This window comes from Nicotiana tomentosiformis, chromosome 8 (assembly GCF_000390325.3).
Source record: "Nicotiana tomentosiformis chromosome 8, ASM39032v3, whole genome shotgun sequence".
Lineage (NCBI taxonomy): Eukaryota > Viridiplantae > Streptophyta > Magnoliopsida > Solanales > Solanaceae > Nicotiana > Nicotiana tomentosiformis.
This window is the reverse complement of record NC_090819.1, coordinates 47832762-47840771: the sequence shown is the minus strand read 5'-3', so window position 1 is coordinate 47840771 and position 8010 is coordinate 47832762.

Genomic DNA, 8010 nt, shown 5'->3' with positions numbered 1-8010 from the left:
GACTAGATTTACAATCGTTACTTACCTCAAACCTGTCAAATCTCTACCCTGCAATGCTCTTGCCTCTGGACTCGGCCTCCAAATGCTCCAAATATATTCACAATCAGTACAATACCATCAATATATGCTAATGGAATGAATTCCACAAGAAAAGCTTTAAAATTAGACCAAAACCCAAAATTGGCTAAAAATCCGACATCGTTTGGTCCTTCAAATCCCTAAATTACTCTCCAAAAATTCCAAGCCCTAACCCCTCATTTTAACTAATTACAATGATAAAACAATGTGAAAATCATGATATATATGAGTATTAGTCTCAAGTAACTTACCTCTATGAAATCCCCCTTTGATTCCCTCTTCAAAACTCTCCAAAAAGCTCCAAATCCGAATAGAAATTGTGAAGAATGCCCAAAAATTCGCGAAGTGTGCAATATGTACCCTCTGCCCAGGCTTCTCGCACCTGCGGCCAAGGAGCCGTACCTACAGTCCAAGGAGCCACACCTGCACAACTCACTTACGCTCCCAGACTCCGCATCTGTGGCAAACCCGTCGCACCTGCGAAGGTGCATCTGCGAAGGCGCATCTGCGCGTTTCCTCCGCTTCTGCGAATCCTGCCCAGCATTGCCCTTTCAGCATCTGCGCCCCAGGTTCCGCACCTGCGGGCTCGCAGTTGTGACCTCCAACTCGCACCTACGCAACCTGCCTAGCACAGCGTTGCTCGCACCTGCGCACTCCCCACGCGCACGAGCAGCCTCGCACCTACGACTCTTCCTTCCGCAGGTGCAAAAATAGCAGAAGCAACAGCTCCAACTGCAAATTCCAACTTCGACAAATCCGTTAACCACCCGGAATCACCACGAGGCCCTCGGGACCTCAACCGAAAATACCAACAAGTCATATATCAACATACAAACTTAGTCGAACCTTCGAATCACTCAAAACAACATCCAAACACCAAATTACCCTCGGATTCAAGCCTAAGAACTTCAAAATTTCCAAATTCGGCAACCGATGCCAAAACCAACCATACCACATCCGAATGACCTCAAATCTTGCACACACGTCAAAAATGACACTACGAGCCTACTCCAACTTCCGGAATTCCATTTCGACCCCGATATCAAATTTTCCACTACCGACCGAAATCGCCAAATTTCCAATTTCGCCAATTCAAGCCTAATTCTACCGCGGACCTCCAAATCACATTTCGGACGCACTCCTAAGTCCAAAATCACCTAACGGAGCTAACAGAACCATCAAAATTCAAATCCGTTATCGTTTACACATAGGTCAACATCCTAATAACTTTTTCCAACTTAAGTTTCTACTTAAGAGACTAAGTGTCTCAATTCACTCTGAAACCACTCCGGTCCCGAACTAAGTAACCCGATATAACATAATATAGGTGAATAACACAAAAAGAAGTAGAAATGGGGAAAACAGGGCTATAACTCTCGAAACAACCGGCTGGGTCGTTACATCCTCCCCCTCTTAAACATCCGTTCGTCCTCAAATGGGTCTAGAAACATACCTGTAGTCTCGAATAGGTGTGGATATCTACTCCGTATCTCCCGCTCGGTTTCCCAGATGGCATCCTCCATAGGCTAACCTCTCCATTGCACCTTCACTGAAGCTATATCCTTTGACCTCAACCTTCGAACCTGCCGATCCAAAATAACCACCAGCTCCACATCATAAGTCATATATTCCTCCAACTGAACCGTGCTAAAATCCAAAACGTGGGACGGATCTCCAATATACTTATGGATCATGGAAACATGAAACACTGGATGCACACTCGACAAGCTGGGTGGCAAGGCAAGCTTATAAGCCACCTCCCCTATTCTCTGAATGTCACGCCCCGAACCTAGGAGCGAGACAAGCACCCGGTGCCTCACCTAACCTGGCGTACCAAATTGCGACCAAGGGACTCTGAACACATAATGTCATACTTTGGCCATGGGGCCACCTTGCAAGACAATTTGCGAAGCAAAATATAAAACTGAATGGAAACTAGCACTAACTAAATATCAATATAAAGCTAGGCCGACAAGGCCGTCATAGCTACTACAGCTGACAAACCACCAATTTATACAAACCCAACATACTGCACTAACCAACAGGATATGCCTACAAGCCTCTACTGATAGATGTACTGTGATCGGAACAGGGCCCCGACCTACCCATAACATATATACAGATATACATAAGATGTACACAAAACTCTAGACCTGGCAACTCCGAAAGACGTGGAGCTTACCGATCAGGCGGAACTCGGGAAACACCTACTGAGGAGGTCTACCCGTCTGTCTGTCTGAACCGGAGCTTACCGATCAGGCGGAACTCGGGAAACACCTACTGAGGAGGTCTACCCGTCTGTCTGTCTGAACCTGCACGCATGAAATGCAGCGCCCCCAAAAAAGGGACGTCAGTACGAAATAATGTACCGAGTATGTAAGGCAATAAAATAACTGAAATCTGAAACTGAACTGATAATATGATAACTGAAATTAACTGGGAGTCAAAGATGATCTGGAGATATACTTACCTGCTGATACTGACTCAACTCCTTCAATATAGTAAGTAAAATAATTGTACGGCCTTATAAGGCTCGGTATATATAACTGCTCTGCCATAGTAGGCTCGCTCATAGGCGCTCGGCCATACTAGGCTATGTATCTCGACCATGCTGGGCTCGCTCATAGGCGCTCGGCCACAGTAGGCTCGGTATATAACTTTCCATCTGATCAGAGGTTGCCCAATAGGGGCCTGCCCATCGATTATAGCTCGATGGTAATGAAAATACTGTAATACTGTATATATAGGCTTGCTGCTCTCTTGACTGAAAGAAGACAATACTAAAATTGAATATAGAGTCTCGATAAGGAATAATATTGTAACTTATGAGACTAGAATAGTGTGAATAAATTCATGAATATGAACTTCTCTTTTTGTCTCATTACTAACACATGTAGCTACGAGATCATGCCAAAATGAAGGAAGGCTTAGCCTTAACATACCTTATCACAATCTTTTCAATCACCAAGTTGAACTCACCTCTTCGCACCTTAATCTACAAGAATGATAATAATACTATCGTTAAGTTACGAAAGGTACAACTATCGCACAACGAACGACAAACCTATTTTGTATTAAAACGGGCAGCATCTCCCCTATAATATGCCCTTCCTCCAACTTCAAGATAACACCAACAATACAAGGACAGAACAATAACAACATATATACATCATTTTCCAGCCCTATATACACCATCAAATACTACAAAACAGCCCAACACACCCCAATCTCTTCGTACACAAAACGACCACCGTAGTAGTGTCAAACGACCCGAAAATGTTATGACGAACGACCAGCCAACCACCCTACATTTATATGGTGTTTATAAACCCCCTTCCTCCTCCAAAACTCCACAAAATAGTAATAAAACACGCAGCCCAACAGCAACACAAAACAGTCCACAAAACAGTCCGCTACAAGTGAATAACTCGAACTCACGGCTTCCGATCACCATCCCGTGAGTTCTTACAAGTATAGAACGACTTACCATGAATTTACAGAAGAAAAAATGAATGAAAGAGAGCAGTAAACTCACCTTATTTGTTGGATAACTCAGCTCCTATCTTGGTTCTTCAAACTCTAAGTTTTACCTCCAATTGGAACTTGAAAGGGAGAGAAAATCAATTAGGGTTTGTGGGAAATTTTTGGGAGGATTCTTTGCAGAGCTTATGTCTGGTTATTATGCTCTATTTTAAGTCTAATATATGAAGAAAATAGGCCCTTAAAAGGCCTCTTTGGACGACCCGAAATGGCCCATTTTTGGGCTTTCATTTAAGCAAGTAGGTGACACACCTACTTGTCACCTAGCAGCTTGCGCAGTATCGCAAAAATGCACATATCTCTCTACTCCGATGTCGTATTGACAAATGGTTTAATGCGTTGGAAAATAGACTCATAGATCTTTAATTTGATGGGTGGAACACCCCATAACTCTAAGTATATTGGGAGAAAATTGCAGTTACATTTGACCCAAAGTTTCAGTAAAACTTATGAATGTAACTTGTGATGACTTTCATCGACTTTTGTTCCACAACTCTCTTGACTTCAAAACATAACACACGGATGTCATACGACTAATATAAATCATAACATAATCTCCTTATCATGTTAAGCACCCTAGTCTCACCCCAAAGGTATATGTTATAACATTCCCAACTTGTCGACTTTCGACGAAACATTATTTTCTTCAATTGCTTTAGCTTCTGAACTATCCAACCCTCTTTGTACTTGTTGTTCATGATCTTCAATATTTGTAACCTCAGAGGTAACATGATTAACTTACTTTATATACTTTTAAATATTATCTCATTTTTTTGTCCTACATTAGTTTGCTTACGACGCATTTTTACATACGAAAATATAGGGTGTAACATCACTCCCCCTTGGGAACATTCGTCCTCGAATGTTTACTCTTGGAGACTTTGGAAACTTTTTCCAGAGTATCCTTCGTACACTAGGTTAAAACCAACCTGCACGTAGCCAAAAACATACTATGCATGCCACACATGGCCAATCTTTATAAATAGCAGCAATTTGCCTCTGACATAATCCTGTCTCGTAGCCCTGCTACATCTGGAACACACAAACGACCCTTGTATCTGAGAACCCCATCTCCCTTGAGCTCTAACAATGGCTTCTTCTGCTGCGGAACTCGCTCTCTCAACTCGACCAACTCTGGGTCCTCGTACTGCCTTTCCTTGACTTCAGCTATGAGGGATGATTTTGCAGTGTTTTGGATTACAACTCCACCATCCTCAGAATCTACTAACCGAACCCCCAACGAAGCCAATTGATGAATCTCTCTAGTTAATTGTCTTTTCTTGGGCTCTACATGTGCTAAGCTACCCATAGATCGGCGACTTAAGGCATCTGCTACAACATTAGCTTTCCCTGGATGGTAGAGAATGTTAACATCGTAATCTTTCAATAACTCAAGCCATCGCCTCTGTCGCAAATTCAACTCTTTCTGCTTGAAAATATATTGTAGGCTTTTATGATCAGTAAATATATCAACATGAACACCATATAAATAATGCCGCCATATCTTAAGTGCATGGACAACCGCAGCTAACTCGAGGTCGTGGGTCGGATAATTCCTCTCGTGCTTCCTCAACTGCCTTGAAGCATACGCAATTACCTTCCCATGTTGCATCAGGACACATCCTAACCCGACACCTGATGCATCACAATACACGGCATAACCCTCTAGACCCTCTGGAAGTGTTAGAACTGGAGCTGAGGTCAACCTGTTCTTAAGCTCTTGGAAACTCCGCTCACAAGCCTCTGTCCATTGAAACTTAGTTTCTTTCTGTGTCAACTTCGTCAATGGTGCCGAAAGGGAAGAAAAACCCTCTACGAACCTCCGATAGTATCCTGCTAAGCCTAGAAAGCTACGAACCTCTGTCAGAGTGGTAGGTCTAGGCCAAGATTTCACAGCCTCAATCTTCTGAGTGTCCACCTTTATCCCTTCATCTGATACAATATGCCCCAAGAATGCTACAGACTTCAACCAGAACTCACATTTAGAAAACTTAGCATACAACTTACAATCACGGAGGGTTTGGAGTACCGCTCGTAGGTGGTCCACATGCTCATCCTCTGAACGGGAATAAACCAGAATATCATCAATAAATACTATCACGAATAGATCTAAAAATGGCCGGAATAGGCTATTCATCAAGTCCATAAATACAGCGGGTGCATTAGTCAACCCGGAGGACATGACAAGGAACTCGAAGTGGCCATATCGGGTCCTGAAGGCTGTCTTCGGAATATCTTTTTCCCGAACTCTGACCTGGTGGTACCACGACCTCAAATCTATCTTTGAAAAGCATCTAGCCCCTGCAACTGATCAAACAAGTCATCGATCCTTGGAAGTGGATACTTATTCTTAATAGTTACCTTGTTCAGCTGCCTATAATCGATACACATCCTCAGCGAGCCGTCTTTCTTCCGCACAAATAGTACCGGTGCACCCCAAGGTGAGGTACTGGGCCTGATGTAACCTTTCTCCAGCAAATCTTTTAACTGCTCCTTCAACTCCTTCAATTCGGCAGGTGCCATTCTATACGGAGGGACGGATATTGGTTGAGTTCCTGGAAGCAAATCGATGCTAAAATCAATCTCTCGCTCTGGAGGAATACCTGGAAGCTTATCTGGAAACACATCTGCATACTCTTTGACTACGGGAATAGACTGAAGTGTAGGTATCTCAGCATCTGCATCTCTAACTCGCACAATATGATAAATGCACCCTTTTGCGATCATTTTCCTCGCCTTCAGATAGGAAATAAACCTACCTCTGGTGTTGGTGTATTACCTACCCATTCAAGGACTGGCTCACCCGGAAAATGAAATTTGGCTACCTTTGCTCGGCAATCAACTGTGGCATAGCAAGCTGCCAACCAGTCCATGCCCATGATAGCATCAAAGTCCATCATCTCTAGCTCAACTAGGTCAGCTGAGGTCTGACGACTACAAATTGTCACCGTACAACCTCGGTAAACCCGTCTAGCAATAATCGATTCTCCGACCGGTGTAGATACCGCAAAAGGATCACTTAGTATTTCAGGCACTATACCAAACTTCCTCGCGACAAATGGGGTAATATACGATAAAGTAGATCCTGGGTCTATCAAAGCATAAGCATCGTGAGAGCAAATGGTTAATATACCTGTCACAACGTCTGGTGAAGACTCCTGGTCCTGTCGACCCGCTAAAGCATAGATACGGTTCTGATTACCACTTGAACTGGAACCTCTACCTCTGCCTCGACCTCTACCAGCCGAAGACTGAGACTCACGCCTTGAAGGATGCACGGACATAGACGATCCTGTTGCTGAACTCGCTGGTTGTGCCATTCCCCCAGAATCTCTATTTGGGCAATCTCGCATCATATGCCCCGGACGCCCACATGTATAACAAGCATCAGAACCTGCTCGGCATTGACCCAAGTGTCCTCTACCACAGATGTCACACCGCGGAGGAAATGACCATGTCTGCGCAGAACCTCATTGTCGCTGCAAACCCGACGCCCGTGAGCTCTCACCTGGTCCTGACTGAGTATAGCGGTCATACCCGTAACCCTGTAACTGAGGTGGCGGAGGCCTAGGTGGCCGTCCGAAGTACTGGGTCCTATAACTACCCTGAGATTGCTCCTGAGACCTGGGAAATCTCATCCTCTTACGTTGCCCTTGCTCAGCCCTCTCTGTACCCTGCTGTCGACGCCTGCCCCTTTCTATATTCTGGGCGAATGCCTGAATCCGAGAGATATCCATACTATCCTGCAATGCAGCGGTGGCACATGCCTCGGTTAACTCTGGGGCTAACCCTGCTATAAACTTGTGAATCCTGTCCCGCATAGTAGCAACTATGGATGGTGCATATCTGGCCAATGAGTCAAAACGGAGACTCTACTCTCGAACACTCATATTACCCTGCTTGAGGGCTAGAAACTGATCGACTCGAGCCTGTCGGATCTCCCGTGGTAAGTACTGGTCAAGGAAGGAATCTGAAAAATTCTCCCAAATAGCTGGAGGTGCATCACGTCCCCTGGACCTCTCCCATCCCTCGTACCAAAGGATGGCTATATCTCAGAGTCGAAAAGCTGCTAGCTCAACTGCCTCTTTCTCCGTGGCATGCATAACACGAAAGATCCTGTGAAGCTGATCTATGAAATCTTGTGGGTCCTCCCTCTGATCTGTCCCCGTGAACTCTGGGGGACTCAAAGCAATAAACTCTCGGACCCTTGAACTCCCAGACCCCTCAGAAGTTCCTGCACTAGCTGATGCCCTAGCATGTTGCTGGGTAGCTACCAACTGTGTCAACAAATGCACCGCACTCCTTAAGTCCTGATCTGATGGAAGTGGAGGGGGAACTGGATGTGCGGTTTCCCTAGGAATCTCCGTAGTTGGTGGAGGAGCCGGTAATGGC